Source organism: Vidua chalybeata, chromosome 3, assembly GCF_026979565.1.
Source record: "Vidua chalybeata isolate OUT-0048 chromosome 3, bVidCha1 merged haplotype, whole genome shotgun sequence".
NCBI lineage: Eukaryota > Metazoa > Chordata > Aves > Passeriformes > Viduidae > Vidua > Vidua chalybeata.
This window is the reverse complement of record NC_071532.1, coordinates 79,199,123-79,219,915: the sequence shown is the minus strand read 5'-3', so window position 1 is coordinate 79,219,915 and position 20,793 is coordinate 79,199,123. Positions and strand designations below refer to the sequence as shown.

Genomic DNA, 20,793 nt, shown 5'->3' with positions numbered 1-20,793 from the left:
CACTCAGGAGACCTTTGATCACGCCTTTGCAATGGTGTTCTGCAGAACCACAGATGGTCAGTGAACAAGGGCAAGGAAGGGAATTCTGTATTGATAATATACGGGATGTTTGGTGTATTATTTTAGTTTGTCCAGTGACACTAATCTCTAGCTTAGCTTGCCTTGCTGTTGTCTCAAAATGTCTCTCTACTCCCTCCAATCTAAGGTCTCAAACCACCTCATATGCATGAGCCTATATACCTTACATACTCCACAGCACTCACGAGTGGTGTGTGCGTGTCTCTGTCCCCTGTGCCTAACGCTGTGCTCACCATTCTCCTCAGGAGCACTCTGCTCCATGCTGCTCTCATTCCCTTCCCCTTATGCTGAGTAACTGAGGAACAGAATCAAATTAAATTCAGATCAACCATCTCAAATTTCAGCTGGAAATCTCTTCTTTCTGTTTCAGACACAAAAGTGATGTGCCCTCCTTTTTTTTTTTTTCTATATCTAAGACAAGAAATGGCATCTACCAGCAAAACACATCTTGTTAAGATTAAAAAACCTCAATGCAGTCCTTTAGCATATGTTGAGGACATATGAACATGGTGGCTTGCATATGTAAGGGAGACATTTGCCAATCTCTCTTGGTAAGGCCTTGAGTTAAGGTATAACTTACCTTGGTTAGCATTTAACTCTGTAGCACTCCCTGACATGCTCCTAGAAAAGTAAGAATAATTTAGTAATAAAATATGCCAGTGTATCTATAGCTACAGAAAGCACTTCTCCCAGTCCAGCACATAATTGCCTTGGAAAATAATTTCTAAAACATTCCTAGCAAATACAGATCTGGCAATAAAACTTGCAAGTAATGGCCAAACTTATATGTAGTCTCTTTCTGATTATTAGTATGACTACTTCAAAATGACCACAAAGAAAAATTGAGTGCAGCTTCTTTCCTTTTTCATCCTTTGCCAGAAGTCAAGCAAAGGCATGAATCCTGTGCATAACTGCTTACTTTTTTCAACTAGGAATTATAATTTTGTATATTCTTCAAGGTAGCAGAAAAAAAAAATTAAATTTCTATACTGCAAGCTAAGGATGATTAAAAAGATCTGCTTGAAATACGTTTTCATCAATTATTAACTTTTTATTGACTACTACTAGTAAAGACACTGGTTTCAGCTCCCTCAGCCCATCAGTTGCCATTGAGAGAACTTGCAGTGAACTCTCCTTTGATATCCCAATATATCCTCCAGCAAAATGGTGCAGCAGATTTAATGCTCCTAGTTTTGTCTGTGCTGCATCATAGAGGTTGGTTTTGTGGTACTTTTGAACCATAGTTGTTATACCAGAAGCCCTAAGCTGAGACCAATGGACAGCTTAGACTGTGCTGGAACAGTTTAATCTATTAAAAAGCCAAATGTCTTAGAGCAAGGCACTGAGGTGTCCTGATCTGACACACAAGCTGAAAGCACCAGAACTTTTTTTCTTTCAGGCATCTGGCTTTGATTCTCTGTATTAGTTCCTCTAGTCCAACTCTGAAAACTATCCTCTGCCATGAACGTGGAAAATGCACGTAGCCTTGCCTCTCTGCATATGGCTGAGATCCCTTTGACAGTGTGAGGTGTGGGCCTCTTGACAGTGGCAGGCATGGTTTTTTCCATTTGCAGATGTGGCTGTAAAGAGGTTCAGTCATCAGTGAATATCTGTGCTCCCCAAAACATACGGGGATATAGCAGAATAAGCTGGAGTTCCCGTGGATGTGAGGAACTGAGAAATAATTACCTAAACTGATTTCCTACCCCATTCCTGTAACAGCTGTATAGTTACCATAGCAATGAAAATGTTGCTTAGCATAAGAGAGAAATTAGCTGGACTGATGGACCATGCCATGGGTGGTTTGGAAGAACACTTAGTTCAGATTCCGTTCACTGGGAATAAAGCCAACAGAACAATGTCACATTTACTAAAACAGGAAAATAACGAGACCACAGTATGTCTCAGGTGAATAAATTCTGCAGAAAAAGACACAGGATACAATTTTTGTTTGTATTCCATGCACAGTTGTATTTATAATGGCATGCAGCAGTTTTGGCAGTCCAGACAGCTTCCTAAGTGAAAGTGTGTTTGCTTTTATTTCCCCTTTCAAATAGACTGGTATCATGGTAGTGTTTGCAAATAAATTTTATGTACTCAAGGGAGAATGAGTATGAAGCAAATTCAGAATTTGTGTCTTGTTAGGTTGTGTATAGTGAGACCCAAAGACAGTGGAATTTTACTCAGTAAATAATAAATATATAAATTTTAAAGATTAATGATTATTATATACATTTTCTAATGCAGTGGTATCTCCTCTTGGTAAAGCTCTTAATCAAATTCTAAGCATGGCAACAATGCTTGTAAATTGTGTATTGGGATGCTCACCCCACCTGAACACTTGGAAAAGGACCTGGCAGATCAAGACCCCAGGAAGCAGGGTTGTCTGGAAGGGTCTCCTAATGTGTGCTTGACAGGAGAGCAGGATAAATCCGTCACTCAGGTACAGGGATTTCTTCTTTACTGTTAGACATTGGAGGTAACCCTTTCTGCAACTGCAGAAAGACCACTTGTGTAGATTGGTGCTCTGAACATTCAGCTCAATGCATGTTGGGTCTAGGAAGCAGGGTCACTGGCACTCTGATGGGGTTTTCTGATCTGCTGGTCTTCTGTGAGGGCACAGCATCAGCAGGACGTTCCTCTTTCATCCTCTGTCCTAACCTGCTCTCATCTCAGATTTAAATCTAAGTTGAAAATTTGGTATAGTGAAGATGCTTCAGCCTTGTCATATTTCTCTCATCAAATTGGCTACTTGTTCCCACCAAATGGAAAACTGCTGGCCATCCCTTTCCCAGCAATGGCTGGGGAGCTTTGCCAGGATGCCAAGAATGTAAAAGCATGCAGGGAACCACTGGTTTAGCCTGCTTTTATGTCCCGTGGTCATGCAGGGTGGGACCTGCATCCTGCCAGTGAAGTGGCACAAACACCTTGGGAACCAAGTGCAAGTCAAAGGTTGTAGTAGAAAGAGGATGGGTGGGCTCTTGGGAGGAGCATCCTCAAAGGCAGGCCAGTTGTAGAGAAGGTCTTTCTCTGGGACTTGTAAAAGAGTGCTCCCATTAGCCCAAAGGAGATAGGTAATGCTCAGCAAAGCTGCCTGTCCTGTTTCTGCTGGAAACAAACGTTTCTCAATACTTTTGCAGAGCAGCTGTTACTGTACTCATTGCTCTGTATGGTGGAAGGTAGGTCTGGCCCACACTTCCTTGGCACTGTTTTCAGCAAGGGGTGGGCCTGGCCAAATGTGGCTGCAATCTACCTGTCATGTGCCTCAGTAGATGCTTTGGCATCACACCCTTGGAAAAGCAAATTGAGGTACAACTGGCTTAGCCTACTTCAATGTCCACTACTCATCCATCCCTTTGGAACTTAAAGATGCTCCTGATCATAAGGTTTAGTGAGTGAGCTCTTCTTTCCAGCCTAGGTTTGCGTGTTGCAGAGTGCTGAAAATAATTTTAGCAGTAGTTTTGTCACCGGCAACTAGAGTGTGAACTCCTAGGCACTGAAAAAACCCACTTCTGGCTGATCCTGTGATAGTGTCTATTTTAGTACACAATTGACTGTATGGATGTCTGTGCTGGGACTGAATGTACTGCCTAGCCTGGGTGCTTGTTAAAACTGGAATGAAACAACAATGAGAACTGCAGTTCTGTATCTGAAGTTGACTTGGGCTCTTCAGTACCTGTCACTTACAAAAATGTTGACTTGAAAATAGCGCCTGCTGTCTTTTTACTAACTTGAGATGATTTCATCTGTTGGTGGAAGTGAAGGGCAGCAAACACTTTATTCCTTCTTTCTTCCTCACTTCAACCTTTACTGAAGAGAAGAAATGGCAGCATAATAGAGAAGCACAGGTGTTGAGGAGAACATGAACTTGACACAACCAGCAATTTCTCAGAATGCCTCAGAGCATTCCTTGAAAAAATGCCAAGATAAAGAACCAGGGAAAACAGATGAGTTAAATGTAAATGTTTTGACCAGTGAATGTTATTCTACTGACATGTCACAAGGGTGAACATGTCATCAGAATAACTGGCACGTTTAGAGATGGGAGTGTGATGGTTAAAGAAGTGTTTGAAAAAGGAAATGAAACCACCATGAAATTCTGTTATGCGCCTGCAGAAATCCGGGGTGATGCCAAGGTGCAAAGTGTTACCTATTTTTTCCTTTGGTTTCAGCAAGCCCAAGGTCAGGCCCTGAATGCACATTCTCCTGCTGTCATCTGGGCTTGCAGGGGATGAACATAAGCAGTAAATGTCTTCTCCTTCCTCCCTTCATATTGGGGAAAAAGTGTTTGGCACAGAGAGAATTTAATCAAAGTGCTAATTTGTTTCAGGTCTCCTCTGCTTTTTCTGTAAACATAGTAGTTTTTTCAAGTCTACATTGCTGTTGAAAACAAATCCTGAAACTGTTTTTTAATAAAATCTATGTCATCTGTGAAAATAATCTGTTCTGCATTGCAGAGGTATAATTACCACAGTCACTGTCAGAATTGCATAATTTAAATCCTTTATTCCTTTCTTCTGTGCAAGAAAAGGAACTAATTATTGCAGGGATTCCCATTGTTTAGGAAGAGTAAGATTCTAAAAAGAAATTAATTTCTTTGGTGACAAGTGACTTGTCTCATCCCAAGGAGCGCTGCAAGGCTTGTCTGTAGGAACCCTGGGGAGATGTGGGTGTGAGGTCTTATTTCAGCTTTTGTGTTAGCTAAGTGCAGGCATCTGAATGTATACACTTAATTTGCAGGAAAAAATCTCTACACAACATCTTCTACAGCTGAGTCTCTGCTAGTACTCTGAGATGAGAGTAAACTATGTCCTCCTTGATCATTGCCAGCCAGTGCTGATGGTGATGCATGTTTAGGCTGACAGATGGAAGATTTATTTACAAAACATGTCCCATCTTCCCTTCAGACATATTCATGGATATATTATTTTATTGCCATTGCCAAGAAATTCTGATCTGTTTTAAGGACCTGGAAGTCTGTGGTGAGCATCTTGTGTGTCCTGCCTGCCTGATCATTGGCCTCTTTGTCTCTGCAAGGATCCAAACCATCTTTATTTTGCCTAACAACTAAATTTCCTGGCAAGCTGTTTTATATTTATTCCAATTACTGTCTGTCTTTTATGCTTCTCAGTCTTGGTAAGGTACTTTACATAACAGAGCAAATGTGTCAAGACTTGTTTACTCTGTCCTTTGCTTCTACAGACAACCATCAAAGAATTATCCTGGCACTATGGACCTATCCTGTCTGTGCAAGTCACTTTCTGAAATATCTGGTAAAACAAATTACTTGGCTGCTATTACCATTAGTTCTGTTAAAAAACCCCACCAGTTTGATATTTCAATTGTTATTTTATCTGATATGCAGCATGATGCTCTTTTAAACCATACTCTGTAAGGCTGGCACTGAAGAATGGCATTGTCAAGAAGTCACCTTTTAGCTATCTTTTTTGTCCTCTTTAGACATGAGAGATTTTTTCCAAAGTGATCATTGTCCTGTAGTGTGGAATTGTTGAAGTGTCTTTATTGAGTCTTGCTGAGCTGGAGTTCACTGTTCTATCAGTCTGGTCCTCAGCAAGCCTTCAATGACAAGGTGAACCTTAGCTTGGGGTAGATCCTCAGCAGTCACAGTTTTCCTAGAACTTACTGCTAATTTACTTAAGTTTTCCCAGAACTTAATGCATCTGATTTCCATGTTCCCTTCCCAGCTGACATCTTAACAGTCTTCTCCAGAGTACAAAACAGGCCAGTCTGGATGGGAGGTGAGATATGTGCAAGAAAAGGCTGAAAAAGTGAAAATGTGCCAAGACACAGCTTTTTATCAGCTGGTTTTATATAGAATCATAGAATGGTTTGCATTGGAAGAAACCTTAAAGATCATCTAGTTCCTCACCCCTGTCAAGGCTTTTCTTTTTTGTTGTGGGTTGTATCCTGTAGTTATTTCTGACACTTAGGAATCTGACATTCCTTATACGTTAGGCAGTACCCAAACACTGTCCATTACATTGCTTGATAAATAATCAAATTCAGCAAGCAGATGTGCACAAAAGTGGATAGAAAATCTTTGTGTATTTTTCTAATAACTGAAAAACCCGATCTTGGAATGGGAAAATTGTAAGCTGTACAACCTACCCTATTCCTTTTTAAGTCATGACATCCATAGGAGCAGGGCTCATCTAGAAGTATCTAGACTAGTATTACTCTCTGCTTTTGGGAGGGTAAGATTGAACTTTAACACTTCTTCAGGAGTTGCACAGCAATGTAATTTGCTTGCTATCACATGGTGTATGAGCCTAAATTTTTCCTTCACCTTCTGATTATGAGTGTCTCAAAACTGGGACAATCCTGGGACAATCAGACCTGCTGTAGGGAATGCAATTTCTTGCACTCCAGGTGTTTGTTTTTTTCAGTAACTGCCATTGTTGATCTGCCTTCAAACAAAAGCATCAGTGAACAGGAAAGCGTTCTACCTTTATATGTAGTGGGGGTGACAGAAAAGTGAGATCCATGATTCACTTCCCTTGACTACCCAGAAATCAAGAGTAGGATGTTCAGCTCACTCCTGCTTATAGTCAGGGGGAGAAGGACAGGCAAGGGCTCCTACAGTGGATGTGTCAATTGCAGAGAGAGATGTTTCCACCAGGCAATGATTCCCATCTTTCCCTCCACTTTCCCTGATCCTGCCTGGAATGCTCTTTGTTGTCTTCATAGCAGCTCATATGGTGCTTTGCTTGGGTTTGTGAGTGGTGATAACAGAGTGATGTTTTAGCTATAGATGAACAGTGTCTGCACAGCATCAAAAGGCCTTGGTTTCTCACTCTTCATGTCCACCCCCATCAGGGAATAGATTGAAGGTGGGGAGGGCACAACCAGGCAGATGTCCCAAACTAAGCAAAAGGATATCCCATGCCATACAATATCATGCTTAGCAACAAAATGGACAGAAGGGTATTTAAGGAGATGAGCCATCTTTTTTTTTTTTTTTTTTGCTCATGGCTGGCATCAGTCCACTCATGGGAGGTGGTAAGTGATTGTTTTGGGTTGTTTTGTTTCAGTTTATTTTCTTTCTTTCTTTCTTCTTTCACTTCTCCTTTGCTTATTAAACAATTTTTATCTTGCTTTTGCTTTTCCTTTCCTCTTCCCGTGCTTCAGTGTGGGTTGGAGGGGGATGCAAGTGAGCAGTTGTGTGGTGCTCAGTTGCCTGCCAGGTTAACCCACAGCACAACATGTCTGCATTGAGAAGACAGCTCCACTTCCAGTCAAGCTGTGTGAGTTTCTGAAGCCTTGGTTGGAATAGTAATTGTTAGCATGTTTATATATAGCAGGTCTCTGAAGCCACTAAAGCTCTTATATGATAGATCTTAACAGTGAATGCAGTAAGCAGCTCTCTTTGGTGAAAGTCAGAGAGCTTCTGAAGATACACAGGCAGGAGCATCTGGGAACATATGCCAGAGTCTGGGTCTTCTCCACAGCTGTAAACAACAACTTGCAAAGCCCTGGTTGTCCTCTAGTGCTGCTTGGGGATGACCAGTCTAGCCATGCCAATATGTAGGCCAGACCCATGCATCAGCAAGAAATAATGGTCTCAAGTACCAGCAGCATTTGGCTCATGGTTTTTCAAGTGCCATCTGGCTTTGGTTCCTGGCTTAGCCATGGACTGCTTGGGTAAGACCTTTCAAATTTCTGCCATGACTCCACGTGATCTCCTTCAGTACTGTGGCAGTGGGAGGGTGTTACAGAAAAGCTTATTATCAGGCTCAAATAACGATACACACAAGTAGGTTTCTCCCGTGTTTTGAGGCTGACTTGCCCAAATTGAAGGATGATAGAGAATGAAGGATGAGGAATGAAGGATGATAGACAGCTCTTTGTCTCTTTTCCCCTGTACAATGATAAATGTTCCTCCTATGGTTTCATTTTTAAATTAAAGCAATTTAAATCCAATGTGCTTTCTCTGCATCTTTATTTAATTTTCAGCCTCTTGGCATTTTCCTTTCACTCTTCTTCAAAATTTGTTATGATTTTTCCTATCTGATTAAATTAACTTAGGGCTCTACTTGTCACTTGTTTATTGTCTGACTCCCTAGCTCCCTTCACTCTCTTACTGTTTAATACTTAGTACACATTGTATTTCTCAGCTTTAGCAGTCTTTATTCCATCTTCCTTGGCTGTTGTCCAGTATTTTGCTTGTGAGTCGTTTTCATGACATAAATTCTTCCCATTGTTATCCATCAGTGTTGGAAAGCTTCGAGTCAGCTTCTCAGCAAGGAAGCTGATTGTGCCAGCAGTCCTGCAATTTTCAGTACTAGCTAGTAGCACTGTGAGTAGTTCAGCCACCACATTTGTTTCTTTTCTGATACCAATTGTAAGTTTTTGATAATCTGAGAGAGGTGTTTTTAACCATGAGGTTGTGCTGGTATCTCCAGCCTTATGTTCTCCTGACATACCTTGCTTTTGTGCCCTTGTTGCTTCTGTCAAGATGGTAAGAAAATTGAGTTACATTATATTTTATTCCTGTAAGTGACTTGTTGGTTGGTTTTTGGGTTTTTTTTTCCCTCCTGGAGAGTAATAGAAATATTTGAAACCAAACAATATAGCATAGTGGCAGGATACTCCATCAATAATTTACCAGCATATACTATCTCACTGCTCATGATGGAGGATTTAATCATAGTGGCAAAGGTTGGGAATAAGCTTTTTAGTGCATTTATATTTCCCCCTCGGGACTGATAGCTGGGGTGTTTTCCCTGGACACAAAGTGTGAATATATTTTTATGCTTTGTGTTTCTCAAATCTCCTTTTGGGCATCTTGCTATAACATCCCTCCCTCCCATTTAAGCTCTATCTGCTTCAGGACAGTCCATTTTATGGACTTGTTCTCTGCTTCCTACTATGAAATGTCAAGATCTGGAACTATTGCCAAGGGCTGTGTTAAAAAGAAAAAAAAAAAAAAGAAAATTAAGAACTGAAATTCTTCAACTTCATTTGGAGTTCCTTAGCTCCCTTGTATGTCAAGTTTTTTTCCTGGATGTTATAATCATAGAAACATAGAACAGTTTATGTTGGAAATGACCTTTAAATGCCATCTAGTCGAACTCCTCTGCAGTGAGCAGGGACATCTTCAAGTTACTCAGACCCCATCCAATCTGGCCTTGAAATTTTCCAGGGTTTTACCACCCTCATTATAAAAAACTTCTAAATTAGATATAAGGACTGTTGTATCCTACAACCTCAGAGGACCTCTGTCACTTTTCATAATCATAATGGACTTATCAAATGTATACAAGAACTTGCTTACTAGGAACTTAAGTTACAAGAAAGATATATGGATATTATAAGTTTCATTTTCATTCTCTCCCATGTATTCCAAAAATTGTTCTTGAAGACACAGAACAGCAGCAAGAAGTTAATAATCAGCTCTTGCTGAAGAGAAGCACTGCAGCATTAATTGTGTCTCTCATGAAGAGGCTTCAGGCATATCACTTCCACTCACACTGATCATAAAACCAGCACTGTGAATCGTTTCACATTTATATCCATATCAAGCTGATGCCAATTTATGACTGTTATATTCTTTTTAAATACTAAAATCTTACTTTGTTTTGACTTGTACAAAAAAGTTTCACTATGAGGTGTATAGTATGATTCCAAAAAGCTGCCTATTCTTTATATTACGGAGCTGTTGGAACCTCACTCCATTCTCAAGCACCACCCTAGCAAGAGGACTAGCATATCAGGCCTATTGTCACTGAAGGCTTTATCATATTTGACAGTTTAAACATACCTGGTGTTCTAATTTTAGCTTAACTTTCTAAACCATTTGCTTGACTACAGCATGTTCTTGTAACAGCTTTGTTTTGCTTTTCTGGGAATACTTGTGCCATGTGTTTGCCCAGACTACTCAGAGGGCTGAATGCTGCTTGAAGCTGGTGGCACTCACCTCTGCCCTTTTTTCTGTCCCACTCAGTTTCATTTGAGAACAAGTTGTCAGTGGGGATTTCAGGAACAGTGTGGACTTGGAAACACAGTGTGGCTTGGGTTAGGCCTGGCAGAGTCATTGGACTGTTTTTGACCTAAGGGAGCTGAAGACAGTTGTTTTTTCTTTGACTAAGAAAGATTTTGGATGGATACCAAAAACCTTTACTGAGTACAAACTTATAAATTCCATACTCACACAGCCTCTGATACAAGACTCTCACTGATGCAAGGCTGCATGCTACCTATCAATGCTGTAGAGAAAAACTTTTCCATACTGTAACATAATCTTTGAGCTGTTGGAAGCTACAACTACCAGACCCTCAGGGAAGGAAGGCCTGCAGGTTAGCAAGTTCAGCCTTTCCAATTTACTAGCAAGCCCTTTATGATGGGGGCAGCCTCATTTAAAGGTGAAGGAATGAATATAGCTCACCTAGTTGCTGATGAAAAGTTCTGACCTCCTGTCCTTGTGCTGGCCAGAAGGATTCCTGTATTGATCATCCTTGCTCTCCATGCTCTCCAGCCACAGAGATTATTTGGCCTCTGGAGCACTTTAAGTCTGATCGTGCAGAAGATAAAAGAGCCTGTGACCTTTTCTCTGACACAGGAGGCAGCTCAAATAACCCTGTTGAACTCAAGAGTTGGATTTGAAGCTGGCCTAGAGACCTCTGGATGAAAGGTATTTTGCTGTACAAATAGCATGTACTTAAATATTAATAGCTATTTCCAGGCTCTATCCTAGTCCAAGCAGAAAGATTATTTCTTTGTAGAAATATGACTTACAAAGATTAGATGCTAAAAAAACTGATTGTAGTACAAGAATATCTTGCTTTATCAAGGGAAACTTTTCAAAGTTGAAGATGGCTAAAAGCAGTTACATGCAAACTTCAGGGAGCTATGGTTTTATAAAAACTGTGGGTGCAAAATGAATTTTTTAAAACAGCAAGCCCTTTAAAGAGGTACATTTTCCTGGAGGTTAAGTGAGAGATGTTTTAAAGTGATGTTTAGTATTTAAAGTGCCTAACAGAAATGGAAACTGTTAGATTTTTAGGAGTCTCTGCTGACCACCTTGAAGAAAAGAGGCAATTTCTTCCCACCAAGAATCTTTTCTTTGTTTATAGATGGTGGGTCACTCTAGATTGTGTATTTCTTTCATACACTCACCAGTGCTGGTGCTATGTGGCAAATATATAACCAGGGGTTGTTCCTATAACATAATAAGGTCTAGTTAAGGGGCTCCCCAAACCCATGGTTTTTAAAGAAGGAGCATCCTTCTGAAATGAATGTTGTAATTACAATGACTGCTCAGTATCTGAGCTTCATATGTTGGACTGTAGCTGTATGTGTAGAAGTGGGTATGTTGGTCTATGAATTTTGAAGAAACCAAACCACTGCTGTGCCAGCAAACACCTCCTTACAGTCATATTGTCAGTGTTTTCAGAGAGGTGCTCCTTTCACCTCTCTCATGGCCCTCAAAGTGTTTACCTTAACCAGAACAGTCTGGCAAGCATAGTTCATAACTGTGCTACATACTGAAAACCACAGACTGAAGAAGAATGTTGGCTTCTGCCTTCTTCCCATCCTTGATTTATCCTTTACAGATCTATTCTGTAAGAAGTAAACTACTTCTCTCTCCTTTTTTTGGAGCTACCAACCTTAGAGCTCTATGTCTCTCTAATATCAACCTCTGCTTTACAGCTTGCAATCACATATTCTTTCAAACCATTTACAGATTAACATAGATCAAGTTAAAACCTCATTCAAATTGCACTCGGCTTTGAGGATGTAGCTTCTCCTTCAGACCAGAAGAAGGACTGTGTGCATGTTAGCCTGCCTGTCTGATTATATTAATTTCTCCTGTTTTATCTAATAAAAGAAACTGGCTCCTAGCAAACAATGCCTCACAGAAGGCAGTGTAATATTTTTTTATTGTGAGTTGCCTGGTAGTTCAATTACATGATTTCTCAAGAGGTGCAGACCAGGTTGATCAAGATCCTCTCTACAGCAGTGAACACATGACTGTAGATCTTCTGTGACAAGCACATTCTGGCAGAAGGCGATCCCCACTGTCAGCATCCTTCTCTACTATGGAGGAGGCAGCAGGAAGGAAAATATTAAAAATTCTAGGCTAGATTGGAGCTTCACAACCTGCCCTAAGGGTTCAGCATAAGATGACAGCCTTTGTAAAGGAACAGAGAACGAATATCTGAATGTCCTCTCTCTCATATCTAAGGGAATGTGGAATTGTATTCATGTCCTGCCTTTGCAGGCTCCAGCTGTCTGATCACATCCCATTTTTCCCTGCAGGTGAGAGTGCCCCACTCACAGGCCCATCTGAGCTATGACTTGAGCTACAAGAAGGAGAAGATGGACTGGGCAGGACAGTATGTGCACTAAAGCCTATCACAACCTAGACATGTGAGTCAATACCTGCAAGGCACAGCAATATTAATATCCTTGGCAGGTCATCCCTGCCTAGAGAAGGACATGAATCTGTGAAACAGAACAGATGAGCTGCAAAGAGAGCTGCCCTTGCTAGGAAGCCTGGGGATACTTGCAGTGAAATGCTTCCTTTCCTCCAGTCTCAGATCAGCCAGTTCCTTACACAACTTCAGGACAACTGAATATCAGTGCAAGGGTCTGTGAGGATTCGTGATCCTGATGTCTGAAGGCAGAATGGGACTTAGGCTTCCTAGTGCTCTTCTGCACAGCACATCAAAATCTGGGCAGTAAAAGGAAATTAGGTTTACTTGTTTCTCAGACTCCAAAAAAAACCAAACCAAACCAAACCAAACCAAACCAAACCAAACCAAACCAAACCAAACCAAACCAAACCAAACCAAAACCATAACCTGGAGGAGTTTTGGGCAGTAAGGCACACTTGTGATTTCCAGCAGGTGACAGGGCTTACCAGTTTCAGTGGGTGAACATGGCTTTCTGGTAAGGCTTTGTGTGATGTAGCTTCTCAAATCTCAGTGACATGGAGCACATTTCTGGTTTATTACTCACTAATGCTGGGCTTGGCAGGCACTGCAGGTTGTTTTGCTAAATTATGACAGAACTGTCATCTGCAGGATAAACTAGGATATAATGCTTGTGACTCATGAGTAGTTTTGTTGGAATAAAGCTGCTTCATATGCAACACAATATTTAGAAAACAATACCTGGAATTTATCAGAATGAAGTCTGCCTGTCCCTCTTTCCTTGCGTGGCTTACAAGATTGAACCAGAAACCTTTGAGGGTTTTTTTTTTCCCCTCTACTCCTCACAGAAATAGGAGCTGTTCCAGGAACAAGACTCTTCATGAAATAGGGTGTAATATGACATCTCAAAAGAATTTATTCTGTGATCAAAACACCAAGGAAAAAGAATGCTGTGCTAAGGCATTACCAAAAGGACCAAATGAGAAGATATGTACAGAACAACCTAGATAGGTTGTCACAGGTGGACAAAAGAGCACGAAGTTTGGCACAGGACGAATCAAATAAATTAAACCGGAGACTGCAAGTGCTGTGGGTGACTTATTCTTTCTTTTCAGAACTTAAATTTTCTAGGAGGTAACTGCAAGCATTGGGGAAGTTGGGACATTTATCCAAGAATCTAATTACTGATATTTGCTGACTGTCAGAAAAACTGTTTGTTTTAAGCCCTGAGAAGAGAGAGGTGAGCTTATTCAAAGCCTATCACCTAGTACTTTTAAGGGAACTAGGGTATATGTAACAAGTATAAATCAATTTTCAAATTAGATTACAACTTCGGCTCATAAAAATAATTGCAAGTTACATGTAATATCTGCACCATGTTTGGATAACAAAATTAATTGCCTTAAAATGCAAGTAAGAACATATCAGATGTGGTGCTGATTCAGATTTTAAACAGCTATCAGTGGAAAGGTGGCATAGTCATGAACTGACCTGGCTTTTTTTATTATATTGTTAGAGAGAGGAACATAGACTGCAGGTCACACACAAAGAAAAAAAGGAGCATATGCTAAAAATTTATGATTCTGGACATGTTTCGAATGACAAAACTAGCAGTTAAGGACTTAACTGCTGTTATGAAGTGGTTATGTTGGCTTTACATCCTACTGAAAAGAGGAATATGCAGGATCATTAGAGAGTTGATGTTCATCTTTTGTGATGTTCACCTTTGTGTCCAACTTTTGTGTGGCTGGTGCTGGAATAATTTCTAAGTTCTGATCTATCTTCATTGAAAAGTGAAAATGGATTGCTAAAAGGAAAAAAGGGATGCAGTGTTCAAGGCTATGAACCTTATTCAAAGGAGGCTAATTATAGTTACCCAGTCACCATTAGAATATACCAAGACACAACTCACAGAAATGGTGTTAAGAGCTTTAAAGTCCAACAGGAAAGGAGAAAGCATTTTCAGTAGTTGAGCATAAGAGCAGTGGAAGATGCTTCGATGGAGGAAGGTGGATTCTCTATCCAGAGAGAAGAGTAGCTCTACTCTATCAAGAGAGAGAGTATCTCTCTCTTGCTACTATGGGCAAGGAGGGTGCCTCAGAAGCTGTTCCACTGGCACAACATGCCACTTCCCCATAGTTTTTCTGCAGCCTCCACTTAATATTAATTCTGAAACAGAGATTTTTGGAGTTAAGTTAACAAAATGAATTAAGCATTTATAATTTAGCTTGTAGAGGTATATATTGAATTTTAACCTTTTACTTAAGAAACCTCTGCCTGGTACCAAGGGCATAGGAAAATGCAAATTTCTGAAACTTCTTGCATAAAGAACAATACCAGAAGAGGCAAAGAACCCAGATAAAGAAGCTCCTCTGTCTCCAAGCCCATCAAGACTGACAGACGTACTCAGATAAGCACCAAAGGACCGAAAGCGCACGCGCAGAGAGGAAAAGTTCAAAAGTTCAGCCATGAGGAAGAACACAATCTTCAGCCTCAGGACCACCAAGAGACCCCCGTGCGACCACCACAGCAAACCACGCATGCTCAGAAGGGCGTGGACTCATTTAGCATGAGAAGCGAGGACAGGCAGGGCCAGGGGTTGAATATGCATGAGAAAGTTGTGCAATGTATTGCATGTGGAACATCTTTAAAGAATAAAGGTGTGGGTCAGACTGAGGCTCGGGACACAAGTTTTGGAGAGCTATCTCACTTGTGCTGGGCGCTGACATACATACCCACTTCATAACTGCCCCAGGTTATGGAGTCTATCTATTTATTCCGCGTATCGCTTCAATTCCACCTTAAAATTATCCCTCGTGAAAGTGAGATCACTACAACAATGTGTGAGTAATCCACTTTTTATTAATTATTTATATCTGTAGATTTGCATCTAACCTGAAGGGGTGGCTTCTGTTAAAACTTCACTCTGCATTCATAAATGTTTTAGTCTTAGCTTCTAATTTAGTTTCATCTTGAAAGGTGTGTTAAATATGCTTTCCACTAAAATATTATTTCTTTTAAAACATGACAAACAGAGGAATTCAACAGAGTTTGAAGAAAAATCAGAATCAATTTCTGAAAACTTTGATTCCTGAATTTGTAAGTACAATTGTCTATCAACAATACTGTTGAAAGTCAGCTTGGGGAGCTGGTTTGTAGATCTGCAACCTTGAAAAGTTTTTTTTGAGAGCGTAGTACAGAAAAATGACAAAAATTCAGAAGTTTGTTTCTTTATATCATTTTTTTAACGTGTAAATGCAACCATACAGCTTTATTTTCATAACATAGTCATAATTGTTGTAAGTTGTGCAGGAAAGCTCCTCTCTTTCTTCCTGTTTAAACCATCACAGATCTGTAAGGAATTCAAGGCTTTAAACTCTGTAGTAATGTTCCTTTCAAGACTGTTTTTCTGTTTTTCTGTTGTTGTTTTGTTGTTTTTTGTTTCTTTGTTGTCAGTTCTAAATCATCTGCAGTGAGAAGTGTTGTTTACTTTCCTCTGCTTTCTAGGTGTCTGCTAAACCCCAGGCAGCTGCTAACTACACACAAATCTAAAGAACAGGGAAGAGAGAAGGACTAATAGAATAAATTTCTGCAGAATTTGTGCTCTAATTGTAGATGCAGTTTCTGGCTGTGTGTCACTAAACCCGGGGCTGATGTCGCAGCTGCTGAGCTGTAAGAGGGCAGCTGCTGCAGGTGAAGCTCCAGCCACAATATGAATTCCTGTGCTACCTCTCCTCTTCCCTCAGCTGAATTCCTTTGCATTTTAAAAATTCCCACTGCTGTCCCTATTAAGAGGAAGAGACAGTAATGATGAGCATAACGAGTCAGAAAACTCAGTGACAGGAGGAATGGAAAAAACATTATCTACACTTGCAGTTGTGCACCTGCAGTTCCATATCTCATCAGGCATGAATACTGTGTTTCTTCTGCTGCAATCTCAGCTGCATTGCTATTACTGAACACTCTTTAATTCTGCATTTTCGCTAATAAGAACTGTTAGAAACAAAATTTAGAATCTTTAGGAAAATGCTACAATTCTGGTTCATTAGTCTGTGTTTTCTTTTTGGTTTCTTTGCATTTGGTATAAAAGCGCTAAAATATTTTCTTACAGGACATAGCAGCGATGTGTTGGAAGTGGAGTATTGGCTACATGAGGCTTCTTCTTTTTAGAGATAATCTGAATGCTAATCATTTTTTAAGACTCAGAAAAACGAGCAAAAGCCTGAGTCATTCTGCCTTTTCAACAGCAGTGCAAATAGCAGGATATGGGTAGTTCCTGACTTGCCATTGTGCTTATTCACATTTCTGATTACAATCCTGAGCATGGATCAGCATCAGCTCTGTGTTTTTGAGATGAAGGCAACAGTGTTGGTAGCTTTTATGATCACTGCTGGAGAGGGACAGTACTGTCCAAGACCCAGGTCCTGCCTATAAAGGAACAGATGAAGACAGTGCTAACAAGTGTCAGAGCATTGGCAAGGATTCACTCTAACACTAGAGAGTGGGTATTGCAGAGGGCTGGCTGCCTTGTTATTGGTGATGTCTCAGACTTGTTTCCTAGCGCTGGATTGAAAATGAAGCCGTGTCATTCCTTACAACACTTGGTTGCCATGAAGATGATTAAAAGCCATGATGATGATGAAGAGCCTGGGTGTGTGAGCATTGACTAGGGGATCTGTGATCCCTTAGCTTAGAGAAGGCTCAGGGCACTCTTACTGATGTGGATGAAGACCTATGGTTGGAGTAAAGCAGATGGAATGGGATTGTTCTCAGTGGTATCCACTGAGAGGATAAGAAAAAATGGGCATGAATTGGAATAATAGACACTTCCACTAAACCTGAGATTTTTTTTTTTCCCCAGTGAGGGTGATCAGGGTTTCCCAGACAGATTGTGGAGTCTCCATCTTTGGAGCTACTGAAGACCCAACTCATGTCCTAAGCAAAACACCCCAGATGACTTAGCAGGCCTAGATGATCTCCAGATGTCCTACTAACCAACTCCCAGCCAGTCTGTCAGAGCAAGCTACAGATATCATATTCCAAAAGGTCTCTATGTTTTAAGAAGCAACAATTGATAGGTTTGCAAATTCAGATGATTGGTTTACCTCATCAGTGTATATAAGCATCTAAAGGGGGATGTCAAGAAGGTGGAACCAGGTTCTTCAACAGGTAGAAACTGATGCACAGGAAGTTCCACTTGAACATGAGGAAGAACTTCTTTATTGTGCTGGTGACCACACACTGGAACAGAATGCCCAGTCTCCCTCTGGGAAATATTCAAGAACCATCTGGATGCAATCCTGTGCAATGTGCTCTGGGATGACCCAGCTTTTACAGAGAGACTGGACCACATGATTCACTGTGGTCCCTTCCAACCTGATCCATCCTGTGGTGTTGTTCAAGAGACCTGAACCAAATCCCTGAGGATTTAGGGCATTGCCCTCCACCTCCTGGTGGACAGACCCCTCTAACAGGTTGAGACAAACCCCTCTAACAACCTTCACCGCTCCCCACCAGGTCCCACTCACAAAGACTCCCCATGCGCAAGACTCCCCTGACTCCTCAGCCCCCAGGTGGAGACGGGCCATCCCTCTCCCTCCAAAATCGATGTTTGCCCTCGGGATGTGTGAGCTCCGGCCCGTCAACACGCAGGTGTCGCTCCCAGCTGATGCTCCGCCTGGAGCTCGCCGCTCCCGCCTCTCGACGGCCGCGGCCGCACCGGCTCCGCCGCCGGCCCCGCGCCCGGCCCGCACCTGCGGCCACCCGGGGCCGCCGCCTCCCGCCCGCGCTGCCCATTGGAGCGGGAGCGTCACGCGGCCGATCCATGGATCCGTGCCGCCCGCGCGGGCCAGGGCAGCGCGCCCGCTGCTGATTCATTGGCTCTGCCGGGGAGCGAGCCCGCAGCATCCCGCCCGCTCCATCCTGCCCGCAGCATCCCGCCCGCTCCATCCGGTCCGCCCGCTCCATCCCGCCCGCAGCGCTGGCTCGGCTCGGCTCGCCGGGGCCAGGGCGTTCCGGGACGGGTGCGCCTTTCGGCCGGGACGGGACGAAGCGGCGCTCCGGGATCTGGCCGGGCGGACGTGCCCGGCGCGGTAAGCGCGGTGAGGGGCCGGAGCTGCGGGGCGGAGGGTGAGCGAGCGGATAAGAGAAAAGGGACGGCCGTGCCCTGCCCCACCCCACCGTGTCCCTGTCCCGCCGTGTCCCTGCCTGTCCCTTCCCGGGCTGGGTGCTCCTGGAGTTCAGCCTGCGGTTAACAGGTGGCCGAGGTTGTTCGGAGCAGGGACCAGGCGGCTCCCGCAAGCCTTAAGGTCTGAAGCGCTCTGCCAATTTTTCCTTAATTTTAAATAATAAGAAAATGCAGGAGGTGGCATTGTTCATTTGGGTGATGTGGAGAACGTCAGCTGTAGGAAAGCTTGTGTCTCCTTTCTGAATTTGTAACGGGGTGATTCCTTCTGTACTCAAAAGCAGAACAGCTGAAAAGCACACTGATGGTGAGCATTTGAATGAATTTAACAACTGAACTGAAAACGTTTGAAAAAAACTGGTTGGGGGAAAAAAAACCCAAAATAAGTTTGTTGTGTATTTGCTGTGGGGTTTTTTTGCCTTTTTTTCCCCTCTAGGTAACATCTCTCTTCCTTTGTGCTTTCAGACTGAAGGGATGAACATCTCTCCTCCATACAGCCTTAGATTACTTCTCCTGCTCTGTCTTGCCTTCTTCCCTTTCTCCGTGTGCTCTTCCCAAGTCTGTTGATTCTCATACTTTCCCCCTGCCCCCTCCCTCCCTTCCTTTTCCTTTAACAGTCTCTGATTTTAACAGTTGTCATCTCAGTGGTTTCTTCCTCTGGCCTCAGCCTCTGTTGACAGTGACTGGTGTGTCAGTTCAGGTCTCTCTCCTGACCTGTCTGCCATTCTTTATTTGCTGGAAACAATCACCTCAGTGACAAGCTCACAAAACTTTTCTCTCAGCAGTTCCCTGACATTTGCCTTTTCATCCTGTCATACAGCCCTGTTTGGCACATAAAGCTGGACAGTGACTGGAAGGGTAGAAACACCACAAGCTTGGCACCTCTGTGACAGGTGTAGCTCATAGAGAGATGGGACAGCAGTAGCAATGCTGCCTCAAACTGCCCCAGCAGGGCTGGTTGGACTTTGTTGGAAGGAGCACTGAGGCACTTCTATTTCCAGGTGTGTTTCCCAGCCCACTGCTCTGTCTTGGAGTGTTTCCCTGTTTTGGTCTGTTCCCCTCATCTGAACTTCCCAGAGGCTGTGCACACAGGGGTGCAGATTTACATAACTGATGTGGAAGTAAACAGATGTTTTGGTTTCTACTTAGAGATAACCAGGCAATAGTCCCCAGTTCTGGTTGTTTTTCTTGTCCATTTGTGGCTTTCTATTCAGGTTCTTAATCAGAGAGTCAAGATAATTTTGGCCACAGGAGTAAATGCCTGGAAAAATGCCAGAGGAATGGCAGGTCTCTATTGACTGAGGACAGCCTGGCTCCGTTCTTGTCAATAATAATGAGACATTCTGGGTACATCAGTCACAACCAAATATATATAAAATAAATCAAGCTATTGTAAGATTTTTTTTTAAGAAAATAAACCCCCAGAATATTAATAGCTGGATAAAGTAATTTGCTGCCTACTCTTTCCCTGGTCTCACATGTACATTTCATCATGAAAAAGGTTTTGAGTGAAGCACAGATGATACCCTTGCAGCTTATTCAAGAATTTAAATGAAATTTAAAGTCTTTGTACCTATAATAGCAGCTCTACTGGCAAAATTATATGACGAATCTTATTACAAAAAAAAATGAAGGCTTTATTCTGTGTACTCACTGCAGTGGGCTGTGGTTGTATTGGTTCAGTGATGTTTTCTTGGCATCTAGTTACTTATTTATAACACAGAGACATGGCAGGGATAAGAATGGGAAAATTCAGATATGTGCTTGTGAGTTGTGCGCTGCTGTCTGATTTACCTGAGGAGAAATTTGTATTTGAGGCACTACAATAAATTGTTTGCTTCTTCAGCAGTGCTGGAAGGAAGACTTAGATTTGAAGCCAGGGGAAAAAAATCACCCAGTTCTTGCTTGAAACAATCCCAGACCAGTTTGGCTTTGGATGAACAGCTCCATTTCAGTGGGTGCTTAAAATTGTCACTAAACCAATTAAAGCAATATTTCTGCATTATGTTGTAGGATAACTACAAAAGTTAAGAAAATACTTGTCGTATAGGTGTGGAAATTTTAAAGAAAATCTCTATAATTTTATTACTTCTTGAGGAAATGTAATATGTGTTTCAAATTAAAAAGCTTATGTGT

At 42.0% G+C, this 20,793-nt stretch overlaps 1 protein-coding gene across 1 annotated transcript in view; it reads left to right on the top strand.

Moving 5' to 3' along the window:
* The window catches only part of MRAP2 (melanocortin 2 receptor accessory protein 2), a 41,158-nt gene that overhangs the window by 2,548 nt on the left and 17,817 nt on the right, over positions 1-20,793 (top strand). The window contains exons 2-4 of the mRNA XM_053939777.1: positions 10,574-10,729; positions 12,358-12,468; positions 15,509-15,572. The gene's annotated coding sequence lies outside the window, so the exon portion shown is untranslated. The remainder of the gene's footprint in view (positions 1-10,573; positions 10,730-12,357; positions 12,469-15,508; positions 15,573-20,793) is intronic.